Genomic DNA, 15,654 nt, shown 5'->3' with positions numbered 1-15,654 from the left:
GCTGGGACGGTTTATTTACCTGCAGCGTCTGCAGGTTCAGCCGATCGCAGCTCACACTGGCTGTGATTCGCCGTTTCAGGCCAATGGGGGTTGCGGGAAGTGGCAGGGGCCGAGGGATGTGCTGGCCGCTGCTTTCTGCAGCCCCCGTTGGCGTGGAGCGGCGAATCACGGCCAGTGGGGGCTGCAATCAGCCGAACCTGTGGACGCTGCAGGTAAACAAACTGCCCCAGCCTGCCAGCGGATTTCCCTGCCAAAGGTGCCAAAGGTTGCTGATCCCTGCTATAAATCCTGAAAGATCACAATAAGACACTAAAAGGATTGGTGAGTAATCCTCAACCCAGATTTATTAAAATAGAGTTTTCTGCAACTATTCAGAAAATATTTTGAGAGCTGTGAAGTAATAAATAAGAGTATTCAAAGGAATGGTAATGTGATAGATGTCACACTGTTGCAACAAAAGCAAACATCATTCTGGGATGTATTAGCAGGAGTGTTGTAAGCAGGACATTAAAAGTAATTTTTCCATTCTACTCCGCATCGATTAGGCCTCAACTGGAGTATCATGTCCAGTTCTGGATGCCACATTTCAAGAAAGATGTAGACAAGTTGGAGAAAGTCCAGAGAAGAGCAACAAAAATGATTAAAGGTCTAGAAAACATGACCTATGAGGGAAGATTGAAAAAATTGGATTTGTTTAGTCTGAAGGAGAGAAGACTGAGAGTCATGGGTGACTGGTATCCCCCCATTCTGGGGGCACCAGCTAAATGGGATGACACATGACCTCCCCATGTGTTTCTTCCTCACTCTCCGCATGCGACATTACCTCTGTGAGTGTGTGTGGGGGGGTGGTTGGAGGGGGTGGGGAGATTCTGTCCTCCCGCTGCCCATCTCCCTCCGCCCACCCCCAGCACGCTTGGCTGCTCTTCCTGGCAGCCAGACCCAGATAGGGAATGGGACAGAGCTGCTCCTGGACGCTGCCTGGTGCAGTGCAGCAGCTACCTGGGAGAGCGCCTGGCTACAAGGCTGGCGGGCTGCCTCCCACCCAGGCTTGGCTTCTGGGACAATGGCTGAGCGAGTCAGAGCTCCCCGCCCCCGGGCATGCTCTGTGCACAGCAGCAGCTGGCTCCGAGAGAGTCTGGCTGGGGGGGAGCAGCAGCGGCAGCCAGCTCCCTGCCCAGGGTTGACTTCTGGGGACAAGAACAAGAGTACTTGTGGCACCTTAGTACTTGTGGCACCTCAAATTTATTTGAGCATAAGCTTTCGTGAGCTACAACTCACTTCATCGGATGCATGCAGAGGAAAATACAGTGGGGAGATTTTATATACACAGAGAACATGAAACAGTGGGTGTTACCATACACACTGTACCGAGAGTGATCAGTTAAGGTGAGCTATTACCAGCAGGAGAGAAAAAAATCCTTTTGAAGTGATAATCAAAGTGGGCAATTTCCAGCAGTTGACAAGAACGTGTGAGGAACAGTAGGGGGGAAAAATAAACATGGGGAAATAGTTTTACTTTGTATAATGACACATCCATTCCCAGTCTTTATTCAAGCCTAATTTGATGGTGTCCATTTGCAAATTAATTCCAATTCAGCAGCCTCTCGTTGGAGTCTGTTTTTGAAGTCTTTTTGTTGTAATATTGAGACTTTTAGGTCTGTAATCGAGTGACCAGAGAGACTGAAGTGTTCTCCGACTTGTTTTTGAATGTTATAATTCTTGACATCTGATTTGTGTCCATTTATTCTTTTATATAGAGACTGTCCAGTTTGACAATGTACATGGCAGAGGGGCATTGCTGGCACATGATAGCATATATCACATTGGTGGATGTGCAGGTGAACGAGCCTCTGATAGTGTGGCTGATGTGATTAGGCCCTATGATGGTGTCCCCTGAATAGATATGTGGACACAGCTGGCAACGGGCTTTGTTGCAAGGATAGGTTCCTGGGTTAGTGTTTTTGTTGTGTGGTGTGTGGTTGCTGGTGAGTATTTGCTTCAGGTTGGGGGGCTGTCTGTAAGCAAGGTCTGGCCTGTCTACCAAGATCTGTGAGAATGATGTCTTCCTTCAGGATAGGTTGTAGATCCTTGATGATGCGCTGGAGAGGTTTTAGTTGGAGGCTGAAGGTGATGGCTAGTGGCATTCTGTTATTTTCTTTGTTGGGCCTGTCCTGTAGAAGGTGACTTCTGGGTACTCTTCTGGCTCTGTCAATCTGTTTCTTCACTTCAGCAGGTGGGTATTGTAGTTGTAAGAACGCTTGATAGAAATCTTGTAGGTGTTTGTCTCTGTCTGAGGGGTTGGAGCAAATGCGGTTGCATTGTAGAGCTTGGCTGTAGACAATGGATCGTGTGGTGTGGTCTGGGTGAAAGCTGGAGGTAAGTATAGTGGTCAGTAGGTTTTCAGTATAGGATGGTGTTTATGTGACCATTGCTTATTAGCACCATAGTATCCGGGAAGTGGATCTCTTGTGTGGACTGGTCCAGGCTGAGGTTGATGGTGGGATGGAAATTGTTGAAATCATGGTGGAATTCCTCAAGGGCTTCTTTTCCATGGGTCCAGATGAGGAAGATGTCATCACTGTAGCGCAAGTAGAGTAGGGGCATTAGGGACGAGAGCTGAGGAAGCATTGTTCTAAGTCAGCCATAAAAATGTTGGCATACTGTGGGGCCATGCAGGTACCCATAGCAGTGCAGCTGATTTGAAGGTCTACATTGTCCCCAAATGTGAAATAGTTATGGGTGAGGACAAAGTCACAAAGTTCAGCCACCAGGTTTGCCATGACATTATCGGGGATAGTGTTCCTGACGGCTTGTAGTCCATCTTTGTGTGGAATGTTGGTGTAGAGGGCTTCTACATCCATAGTGGCTAGGATGGTGTTTTCAGGAAGATCACTGATGGATTGTAGTTTCCTCAGGAAGTCAGTGGTGTCTCAAAGATAGCTAGGAGCGCAGGTAGCATAGGGCCGGAAGAGGGAGTCTACATAGCCAGACAATCCTGCTGTCAGGGTGCCAATGCCTGAGATGATGGGGCGTCCAGGATTTCCAGGTTTATGGATCTGGGGTAACAGATAGAATACCCCTGGTTGGGGTTCTGGGGGTGTGTCTGTGTGGGGACAGGAGCTGACTACGAGCCTGCCGGGGGAGCGGTAGGGGGCTCTGGCTCACTCGGCTGCTGTCCCCAGAAGCTGAGCCTGGTCCGGGGGCAGCCTGCTGCTGCCCCAGCCAGGCGCTCTTCCAGTCAGCCACTGTGCTGCACCGGGCAGCGTCCCAGGTGATGTGGCCCCGCCCCTTCTCCTCTGGCTCTGCTCGGGGAGTGGGGGCGCTTCTGCCCCTCAGACGAGTTGCCTATGCTGAGAGGGGTCATGATAACAGTTTTCAAGCACATAAAAGGTTGTTACAAGAAGGAGGGAAAATGTTCCTCTTAACCTCTGAAGATAGGATAAGAAGCAATGGGCTTAAATTACAGCAAAGGCAGTTTAGGTTGAACATTAGGAAAAACTTCCTGTCAGGGTGGTTAAGCATTGGAATAAATTACCAAGGGAGGTTGTGGAATCTCCATCACTAGAGATTTTTAAAAACAGGTTAGATAGACAAACACCTGTCAGGGATGGTCTAGATCAGGGGTGGGCAAACTATGGGCTGGGGACCACATCCAGCCCTCCAGCCAGTTTAAACCGGCCCTCGAGCTCCTGCTGGGGAGTGGGATCTGGGGCTTGCCCTGCTCCCGCACTCCAGCCGGGGAGCAGGGCCGGAGGCTGCTCTGCATGCATGTGCCAAGGCTCCTGGAAGCAGCAGCATGTCCCTCCTCCGGCTCCTATGTTTAGGGGCAGCCAGGGGCATCCCTGTGCTGCCCCCACCCCAAGCACCACCCCGCAGCTCCGACTGGCCAGGAACTGTGGCTAATGGGAGCTGCAGGGGCGGACAGGGCAGAGTGCAGAGCCTCCTGGCTGCACCTCCGCATAGGAACTGAAGGAGGGACATGATGCTGCTTCCAGGAGCTGCTTCAGGTAAGCACTGCCCGGAGCCTGCATCCCTGACCTCCTCCCACACCCCAACCCCCGTCCCATCCCGGAGCCTACTCCCGCACCCTGAACTCATTTCTGGTCCCACCCCAGAGCCCTCACCCCCTCCTGCACCCCAACCCCAATTTTGTGAGCATTTATGGCCCACCATACAATTTCCATACCAAGATGTAGCCCTCAGGACAAAAAGTTTGCCGACCCCTGCTCTAGATAATACTTAGTCCCACCATGAGTGCAAAGGACTGGACTAGGTGACCTCTCAAGGTCCCTTCCAGTCCTAAGATTCTATGATTCGATTATTCATTTCTTGAAGACTTACTTTACATAATTACAGGTGTTACTACAAAGTATTAATAAGACTTCTATTTGTTTGTTTACTTCAAAGAACTGGAAAATTGTTGCTAAATTCTATAATAATGTTGTTGGAAGATTGTTGACAACTAATAAAAAAAAGTCAGTCTGACACTTCATTTATTTTAGCTAACCCATTTCTTATGTTGACATTCTCTATTCCAGTTAATGGTTTTCATTAACAGGCAGGCTAACTTTAGAACAGCATGTGCTTTCTCTTTATTAAATTGTACTATTTCAGTTAATATTTAAAACCTATTTTTCTTTCAATTAACTCTTGATTATTTCATTTAAGAGGTTGTTTAAATAAGTCTCTGAAATCTTAGAAACATTGAATCATAGAAATGTAGGACTGGAAGGGACCTCTATTTACATCACATAATCCTGTCCCCTGCATTGAAGGGGACTAAGTATTATCTAGAACTCCCCCGACAGGTGTTTGTCTAACCTGTTCTTAAAAACCTCTAATGAGGGGAGTTTCCACAACCTCCCTAGGTAATTTGTTCCAGTACTTAACTCTAGGAAGATTTTTCTAATGTCTAAACTAAATCTTCCTTGCTGCAATTTCAGCCCATTACTTCTTCTCCTGTCCTCAGTGGTTAAGGAGAACAATTTATCACCCTCCTCTTTATAACAAGATTTTACGTACTTGAAGACTGTTATCATGTGCCCTCTGAGTCTTCTCTTCTCCAGAGTAATCAAACACAGTTTTTTCAATCTTTCCATGTAGGTAATGTTTTTTAGACCTTTAATTATTTTTGTTACTCTCCTCTGGACTTTCTCCAATTTGTCCACATTGTTCCCGAAGAGTGGTGCCCAGAACTAGACACAGTACTCCAGTGTAGGCCTTTTGAGTGCTGAATAGAATGGAAGAATTACTTCTTATGTCTTGCTTACAACACTCCTGTTAACACATACCAGAATGATATTCACTTTTTTTTGCAACAGTATTACATTGTTGAGTCATGTTTAGTTTGTGATCCACTATAATCCCCAAATTTTCCACAGTACTCCTTCCTAGGCAGTTATTTCTCATTTTGTACTTGTGCAATTGATTTTTCCTTTCTAAGTTGAGTACTTTGCATTTGTACTTATTGAATTTCATTCTATTTATTTCAAACCATTTCTCCAGTTTGTCCAGAACATTTTGAATTGTAATCCTGTCCTCCAAAGAGCTTGTCAGATCTGTTTTAAACTTTAATAGAGATTAATCTTTTTTAGAAATTTAATTTGAATGAGACATTACTGGATTTTGGTAAAGAACACAATTTAGGAACCTCTATCAATACAGGTTACAAAGCACATCAGACTTTGCTTGAATGGGCCAGTAGAAAAACTGTAGATTTTACTCTATACTTGTTTTGTTCTAATCCTGAACTTTGCCATGTCTTACAGGTAGAACTGACTGAGTGAAGTATTTCGTCCAAACATTTTTTTGGGGGGGGAGGTAAAAATGAAGATTTGGCATCACTTAGCAAATTAATGTAGATTTTGCTAAATTGTTCACGTCGAACGCTCCCTCTCACAATTCCAAAAAAATCAATGTTTCACTTTGACATTTTCAAAATGAAGTGTTTTGAAATTCTTATTTGAAATGAAATTCCTTCAATTTTATAAATTTGTTAAATGTTAAAAATACTCAATTGAAAAAAACATTTCATTTCAGGTCCACCGATACTTTTGATTCACCAAAAGTTTTGGAAAATTTCTTTTTTTGGGTTGAACTGAAGTAATAACAACACCTTATTTGAATGTCCACAAACAAACAAATTAGTTGTTAATGCCTGGATCTAGCATGCTTACTAAGAAGGCTCATATTCTGCTGTAATAAGTTGGAAACCAAATGAGATATCAAGTAGGTCAGATTCCCTGAATATATGGGGGCAGATGATTCAGCATTTCTAGTGAAGAGAAGGTGCATTGTTAGTGTACAAACATTTTGGTATTTCAGTCTCTCTCCAACAATACAACACAGTAGTATTAATAGTTTGTATTATTGTAGCACCTAGGGGCCAGAGTCATAGACCAAGACTGTATTGTGCTAGGCGCTGTACAAACACTGGAAAAAATGACTGACATCCCAGTAACACCTGCCTGATAACTCCCTTGAGAGTGTGAACAGCAGCAGAGAGAGCAAACAATCTCTCTTGAACTTGAATTGGTCCAATTACTCTAACTTTGCTCTTGGGGACTAATGCTCTCTTACTCTTTAGGGTGGCTCTGGATTCCCCAAAAGAGTTTGAGACCCAATTGTCATAAAGAAAATGAGAGACAAGATGGGTGAGGTAACATCTTTTGTTGGACCAACTTCTGTTGGTGAGAAAGATAAGCTTTCAACCTCTGGGTGGCTCAACAGCTTGTCTCTCTCACCAACAGAAGTTGATCCAATAAAAAATATTACCTCACCCACCTTGTCTCTTTAATATCCTCGGACCAACACAGCTACTATGCTGCATACATAAAGAAAACAAGGCTTATTAGAACAACCCTGAGAAAAAATCATATCAGAATTAATGTAAATGGTGGTTTCAGAGTAACAGCTGTGTTAGTCTGTATTCGCAAAAAGAAAAGGAGTACCTGTGGCACCTTAGAGACTAACCAATTTATTTGAGCATGAGCTTTCGTGAGCTACAGCTCACTTCATCGGATGCATACCGTGGAAACTGCAGCAGATATTATATACACACAGAGATCATGAAACAGTACCTCCTCCCACTGGGATAAATTGGTTAGTCTCTAAGATGCCACAAGTACTCCTTTTCTTTTTGTAAATGGTGGGAAAGCCTAACTTATCTATTCTTCACTGAGTAAGCTTATAATTACATCACAGAGAAAACAGAATATGAAAAATGTTCACATTAGCATTTGGGCTGGTCAGTCTGTCCATCAATCAGATTTCCAGGGACTCAGAGCGTCAACCCCGAGACAATTACTCTTGTTATACTCTCACAGACTTTGTCTTCACTACTTCAAACGGAGTATGTGTGTGTGGTTTTCTTTACAGCAAGGTAACAAATGCACAATCATTATCTCCATGTAAAATCCTATATATCCTACATGGAGATAAGCATTTGTGTTTACTCTGAAGTAGCTAGGCATATAACCCCACCAATGGTTGACCTCAACCAGTTCCTTCAGTATCTTGTCTCCAGTTTGTTTTTACAGTGGGGGACTGCTAATGCACACTAGTCATCCTTCAATAAAAAACATTTTGTCAGTGAATACAAGCCCATAAATGTATTCTAATCCTTGAAAGTTCAGATGTTTTGACAGGAACAGAAAAACCCTCTTTTTCACCTCTTTGCAAAGGTGCATATGAGAACATTTTGGTCTACTGTCCATTCAAGTTTCATCCAATATTGTAAGGGGCCCTTTATCGTGAAGGAAATTGTGTATCATCCATCCCTTGTCCCTTGCAAGAACAATAGTTTCTTCTCCATATTTTCTAACAACCTTTTGATTTGGTCTGGTTCAAACTAAAGTTCGTTTACTTATCTTTTTCTTTTTAATCCCAGCATACATTAACATTCCTCTTCCCTCATCCCAGAGGATCTCTGTGTTCCTTGGCTGAGATGCCTGTGAATGCTAATTAGGCTTCAAATGATCTTTCTCAAAGTGAGATGTGAAGTAATTTATTTCTTTTTCTGAGACAGGTAAATTTAAAGGGACAACATTTAAATACCTCCACCTTATCCATGTGTAATCTACATTAAATGGAAATTCTTTCCAGATGGTATCCTTTTTAATCAAGACAGAGATTGAAGCAGTCTTTGCAAAAAGCAGAGAAGGCTCCTAAGAAGAAGAGAATTCTTATGCAGCTACTATTATGGAACTCCTCTGTTAATGGCTCAGAGTTGTTTATGTGCTCTGAGCCCTGACAGTTGCGAGACTTCGGAACACTGCTAGGCAGTTTGTCCTTTAGCAGCTCTACACTTAATTAGACCATGACATCTCATAAAATACAAACCAGAGCACTTTCCAATTCAGAACACTTTTACTGATTATATGCCCCCCCCATAATTTTCTCAATTCTATATATAGTGTAATACTTTTTCCCTATTAGAACAAACCAAAACCTGCACCAAAGGCCTATTTTAAGTTATTTAACAGTAATTTGAGGTTTATTATATACAGTTATGAAACAATGAAGAGAATGTTTATCATAGAAATTAAAGTAGTAAAAAGCCTTTATTGAATAAGCCAATAATTAAGATGATTTCAAAGTAGCTAAACAAAAATAAACATAAATGTACCCCCAGAACAAATCCTGCCTACTTGTGGAAGACCACGTCTAAGTCTGAAAGTTATCATTTTTTCATCAAGCAAATGCCCCATTAGAAAATAATCTGTCATCTCCACAGTCACTTTGATTAGGAGATTCTTCTTTTTGCATGATCTGTTTAGTATTTTTGCCTGGGGGAGAAATCATAAAATACCTATGGGACTGAGCTAATAAAGAATTACATTTATACTCAATAGTCCTGAAACCTTGAAGATTTGTGCACATGCTTAACTTTACACACTGAATAGTTCTACTGAAGTGAACAGCACTACTACTACTACTCCTACTACTACGGGCATGTAGGAATGATATCAGGAGGGCCAAATCGCACCTGGAGCTGCAGCTAGCCAGAGATGTCAAGAGTAACAAGAAGGGTTTCTTCAGGTATGTTGGCAACAAGAAGAAAGCCAAGGAAAGTGTGGGCCCCTTACTGAATGAGGGAGGCAACCTAGTGACAGAGGATGTGGAAAAAGCTAATGTACTCAATGCTTTTTTTGCCTCTGTTTTCACTAACAAGGTCAGCTCCCAGACTGCTGCGCTGGGCATCGCAAAATGGGGAAGAGATGGCCAGCCCTCTGTGGAGATAGAGGTGGTTAGGGACTATTTAGAAAAGCTGGACATGCACAAGTCCATGGGGCCGGACGAGTTGCATCCGAGAGTGCTGAAAGAATTGGCGGCTGTGATTGCAGAGCCATTGGCCATTATCTTTGAAAACTCGTGGCAAACGGGGGAAGTCCCGGATGACTGGAAAAAGGCTAATGTAGTGCAATCTTTAAAAAAGGGAAGAAGGAGGATCCTGGGAACTACAGGCCAGTCAGCCTCACCTCAGTCCCTGGAAAAATCATGGAGCAGGTCCTCAAAGAATCAATCCTGAAGCACTTGCATGAGAGGAAAGTGATCAGAAACAGCCAGCATGGATTCACCAAGGGAAGGTCATGCCTGACTAATCTAATCGCCTTTTATGATGAGATTACTGGTTCTGTGGATGAAGGGAAAGCAGGGGATGTGTTGTTTCTTGACTTTAGCAAAGCTTTTGACACGGTCTCCCACAGTATTCTTGTCAGCAAGTTAAGGAAGTATGGGCTGGAAGAATGCACTATAAGGTGGGTAGAAAGCTGGCTAGATTGTCGGGCTCAACGGGTAGTGATCAATGGCTCCATGTCTAGTTGGCAGCCGGTATCAAGTGGAGTGCCCCAAGGGTCGGTCCTGGGGCTGGTTTTGTTCAATATCTTCATAAATGATCTGGAGGATGGTGTGGATTGCACTCTCAGCAAATTTGCAGATGATACTAAACTGGGAGGAGTGGTAGATACGCTGGAGGGGAGGGATAGGATACAGAAGGACCTAGACAAATTGGAGGATTGGGCCAAAAGAAATCTGATGAGGTTCAATAAGGATAAGTGCAGGGTCCTGCACTTAGGACGGAAGAACCCAATGCACAGCTACAGACTAGGGACCGAATGGCTAGGCAGCAGTTCTGCGGAAAAGGACCTAGGGGTGACAGTGGACGAGAAGCTGGATATGAGTCAGCAGTGTGCCCTTGTTGCCAAGAAGGCCAATGGCATTTTGGGATGTATAAGTAGGGGCATAGCGAGCAGATCGAGGGACGTGATCGTTCCCCTCTATTCGACATTGGTGAGGCCTCATCTGGAGTACTGTGTCCAGTTTTGGGCCCCACACTTCAAGAAGGATGTGAATAAATTGGAGAGAGTCCAGCGAAGGGCAACAAAAATGATTAGGGGTCTGGAACACATGAGTTATGAGGAGAGGCTGAGGGAGCTGGGATTGTTTAGCCTGCAGAAGAGAAGAATGAGGGGGGATTTGATAGCTGCTTTCAACTACCTGAAAGGGACTTCCAAAGAGGATGGCTCTAGACTGTTCTCAATGGTAGCAGATGACAGAACGAGGAGTAATGGGCTCAAGTTGCAGTGGGGGAGGTTTAGATTGGATATTAGGAAAAACTTTTTCACTAAGAGGGTGGTGAAACACTGGAATGCGTTACCTAGGGAGGTGGTAGAATCTCCTTCCTTAGAGGTTTTTAAGGTCAGGCTTGACAAAGCCCTGGCTGGGATGATTTAACTGGGATTTGGTCCTGCTTCAAGCAGGGGGTTGGACTAGATGACCTTCTGGGGTCCCTTCCAACCCTTATATTCTATGATTCTATGACTCACTGTGCATAATGTTGAACATATGAGATGTAGTTCTTTGCAGGACCAGAGCCCATGAAAGGTATGCAGGATATTTAAGAGTCAAGACAGATGGGACAATAATTATGAAACAGCCCAATTGTGATGCATGGCTAGAAAGGGTTAAACAGCCTGCAAAATAAATAATCCACAGAAGACACGTGGGGAGGTAATGTTTGCATTTTGTGTATTTACATATGTATGAGTAGGGTCAACAATGTAATCAGCAGTCCTGGTCTATGCTGTATTCTGATAATTCAGAGGTCAAAAGAACATCCTAACACGTAAATGAATTGTAAACACCAGATAGCTCAGTTTTCATCTCTCTTTGAAATGTACTGTGAATGGTGGAGGAACAAGCAAATTGCCTTATGTTTATTCGTATAGCAAAGTACCAGTGATGGACCTCCTTCAAAGTCATCCTAATTACTTTTTGTTCCCTGAGGAATTCCAACTTGTCAGAAGACATGAAATTGTATAAAAAATCCTTGTGTCCTGATTCTGTCGTCTCAGATCTGCTTAGCCTTCATCGGGGATGTTTGAGTTGCAAGACTGAGGCCCGAGTTATGCTGGTACAGCCTGAATATATTTGGACATTGGACTATGACCTATGAACTGAATTCTAAAGGAACTCTTTGCAACTACAAAGCTCACCATCTCTGCTGTGAATCTGAACCTCAATGAATTGAACTCATGTCTGTATGTATATTGATCTTTTAACCATACTCTCTCTTTTATTTTTTAATAAATTTTAGTTTAGTTAATAAGAATTGGCTGTAGCATGTATTTGGGTAAGATCTGAAACATTCATTAAACTAAGAGGTAATGTATCCGATCCTTTGGGATTGGTAGAATCTTTTATTTTATATGATGAAATAAGATTTTCAGAAATCATCATATTTGACATGGGTCCCTGAATGGAGGCCTGAGGCTGGATCACTTTAAGGGAACTGTGTTGTTTGCACCTCTGAGTAACCAGTAAGGTAATAAAGAAGCTGTTTTATGCTGGCTTGGTGAATCTAAGTATTGGAATACTCACCAGCTTTATGGGGATTGTCTGTCCCATTCTTTTCAGTTCACCCTAACTGAGTGACCACAGCTGGCTCCTCACTAGGACTCAGGTCACACCAATTAATACAACCATTTCTTTGATGCTGGTTTTAAAATAACTCCTTTGCCAGCCATTTAGAGTATCATATATAAGAAGTTTATCCAATACTAATTTTATCCTAAAGCAGCTGAAGGGAAGGGTCTCTATCAATCCTCATATGGTTGTACTTGAGAATATTAGTAGTAAGCAAACCAAGGTTAACTAATTAATATTAATTAGAGCAGGATACAATAAACCACACCACCTGAAGATTATAGGACAAATTGGACCTTGGTATAAGTATCACCTGCTTGCATTAGGGCTGAATTTGGACCTATTTGTGAATCAATATAAAGCTGCCCAGAAGTTTAGCAAATACTTTCATATGCCTGCCTCATAATATTAATGTATGAAACCATTTGGAAAGAATGGAATAGACTTCTTGGATTTAAATCCCACTAAATATAGAAAATATCATTTCATTCTTTAATGGAACTGTGTTCAAAACATGTCCTGTGTCTGGGCCTGATCCCGTAACCTTCACTCATATAAAATAGTTCCATTAGGTTAACGAACTATTTGAATGAATAAGGCTTTGCTGGGTAAAGGCTCAAATTATTAGATATGCCTATAAAACTTGATACTCATATATGTATATAGTAAGCAGGCTTCATCTACTACTGGGATAATTATTTCACCCAACTAGCAGCTATTTTGCTTTTTATTGTCACAAATTAAAGTAAATTTAAAAATGATTAAATAAACTATAATCCATATTATATTTCAGATGTTTGTTGAATTTCAAAACATTAGGGGATTGAACCAGACCTATCATTTATTTTAATGAATATGGATTAGATCTTGAACTTTTGATATATTTGTAAAATTTCACTCTATTTCTTTAAACATTTAACTGACTTTTTAGGAACAATAGTCAGTTGCTGGCCCTGCAGAACGTATAAATCAGAGCAGAATTTGTTCCAACTTGCCATATTTAGTTCAAGACCCTACCCTGCTCCCAATTATGGCAAACTTGCATTGACTTCAATGACAAGAAAATCAGCACCTTAGTAGCTAGTTAATATAAAACCCTGCAAAACAATGAATGAAATGATATGGTTAAGATTTTATTATATAAAAGTAACTCAAAATTATGGCATGTTCAATAACTATAACATTATCCCCACTAGTCTCGCACAGACAACAGAAGTTTTTTATTGTATTACTATATACGGTTACTTTTTATGCTGAATAGGTCCAAGTCACTGTCAAATTTTTCATAGATTCTACAAAAGTACATTTTCCAAGTCCCAAGGTATTAGATGAAATGCCTCCACCCCCCCCAGGAAATCAACTGGAGCTTTATTTCGTTACCTACGTAATTGTGTCCATGCATCATCCTGTTACTGCTTAGATTAGATAAATGGACCTTTTCCAGTTTTTTGTGATCCCATGTTAACTATCCCAGTGCCACACTATAATCATCTCTTCTACTTTGAAAAAGATGTTATAAAAGTAGCTGGGTGGGGCTCCACACTTACATTTCTGTTTCCAAATCCAAGGTGCTCTGTTATTTCTAACTGCCATGGCTGTAACTGGAATCTGGCCTCAGAGTTAAGCTGGGTTCCTTTCATCTTGTAGGTCAGCACTGCTAACACCAAGTTATGGCCTTTGCAGCCCTATTATCCAACTGGCAGGAATGCAGCAAACCGGTCTCTTGATAATGCACAAAATAGAACAGAATCACCAGTTTGCTTGCTCTTAGCTATGCTGGCAGTAAAAACTTATTTGTCAGTACAGTGAGCAGATGGGTCTCTGAATACACAAATGGATTTACTTGTTGAGTAAGAAGGTGCCAATTTTACGTTATCATAGTAGAACTGCTCTCTAGGTGTTCAAATTATCCCTAATGTAATTTCACACTGGTGAGGAATCTGGCCCAAGCTCCTTAGACTACATAGTCCTATTAAAGGCCTTGCAATTCTACTTAAAATGTAAATTTTTGAAAGAGCTGCTGATTTAACTTACCACCTATTTGAGCACCATAGATATTGGGAGGTGTTGATGACATTTTGTAACCAGGATAGTGACAGGTTTCAGAGTAACAGCCGTGTTAGTCTGTATTCGCAAAAAGAAAAGGAGTACTTGTGGCACCTTAGAGACTAACCAATTTATTTGAGCATAAGCTGGCCCAACTTGATTAACATACACATTGTAAGGAGAGTGATCACTTTAGATAAGCTATTACCAGCAGGAGAGTGGGGTGGGAGGAGGTATTTTTTCATGCTTTGTGTGTATATAAAAAGATCTTCTACACTTTCCACAGTATGCATCCGATGAAGTGAGCTGTAGCTCATGAAAGCTTATGCTCAAATAAATTGGTTAGTCTCTAAGGTGCCACAGGATAGTGAGATAGCTTGGTACTACGTGGGAACTACAATGCTCAAAACCACTGTTTCTCTCTCTTTCTCCACCTCATCTTCCCTTTCCTTGCTCCCATCTTCTCTGTAATACACTTCCTTTCTCACAACTACAGGTTAGAATACTTGACTCTTATATTTGAGCAGTAAATACATAGTCCTATTATGACTGCTTCACGAATTTTGTTAAGAGTTTTTTTTTTGTTTCTAAAAAAGAAATTTTGTAGCTAAAAAATTCTCAAAGCATCCTTGCCTTTATTAGCTCTGCCTTGAAATGAAGACATATTGATGTTCACAGGCCATTAAATCTTCCTCTTTCTCTGCTCACTACCTGGAGAGCACATTGATGCAGCATCCTGCTGGACAAGGTCTAAATATACCTATTCCATTGCTCTTCTTGAAAAAAATAATACTTATGTATACATTTTTCAAAAAAATTACTTAGGTGCCTAAGGGCCAGATTTTTAACTGCATCTTTAGGTGTCAAAATATATTCAAGTGCCTAGTGGGATTTTAAAAAGCACCTAGGTGCTAAATCCCATTGATTTCAATAAATTGGCTGAAACTGTAACTATTGGCATCTCTAGGTGCCTAAATGCCTTTAAAAATCTGAGAGAGAAGGTGAGTGAGGTAATTTTTTATTGGACCAACTTCTGTTGGTGAGAGATACAAGCTTGTCTCTCTAATATCCTGGGGCCAACAAAGCTACAACTACACTACATTTAAAAATCTTGTCCTGGGTCCCAATTCACTTTCAATAAGACATGGGGTCCTCTGGCACAACGGAACTCTCAACAATAAAGAGCAAAGCTCATTTGTGTGGGAGACAGAATGAACTCCCCCAGGATCCAAGGACCATCACAAACTTCACCACTTCCTACTTCCAGTGCAAGGCACATTTCTTTGACCTTGCCTGCTCTAATATAAACACATAGCAGCTGGTATATTTTTCAACATACAAAAATCCATGCCAAAACAAGACACACCACTGAACACGATTCTCTCTCTGGGGAGAGGATGAGAGAATAAACATGTAACATTGCTTAATGTACTACTGGAAGGTGCTTAGATACTACAGTAAACATGGTATAAAAACTTATACGGACTAGGATAAATTTTTCTTTCTTTATCTTGTATCTATAACGTGATTGAAATTATGCTCCATGACAGATAAGCACTCAGCAAATATGTTATTTCTGTGTTGTAATGTTAAAGGCTGCTCTGTGTAGCATTAGCAGGACACTGGATGTGAATTAAAATAAATAAATAAACAAATATATTTAAACACAACTTTATATTATAT

General features: G+C 41.7%; 1 protein-coding gene across 2 annotated transcripts in view; it reads right to left on the bottom strand.

The window, feature by feature from the left end:
- KCNQ5 (potassium voltage-gated channel subfamily Q member 5) overlaps positions 1-15,654 on the bottom strand; it is a 530,762-nt gene that overhangs the window by 197,404 nt on the left and 317,704 nt on the right. The window lies entirely within an intron of this gene.

This window comes from Caretta caretta, chromosome 3, assembly GCF_965140235.1.
Source record: "Caretta caretta isolate rCarCar2 chromosome 3, rCarCar1.hap1, whole genome shotgun sequence".
Classification (NCBI taxonomy): domain Eukaryota; kingdom Metazoa; phylum Chordata; order Testudines; family Cheloniidae; genus Caretta; species Caretta caretta.
Note: the sequence above shows the minus strand (reverse complement) of the source record. Positions and strands in the feature narration are given on the sequence as shown.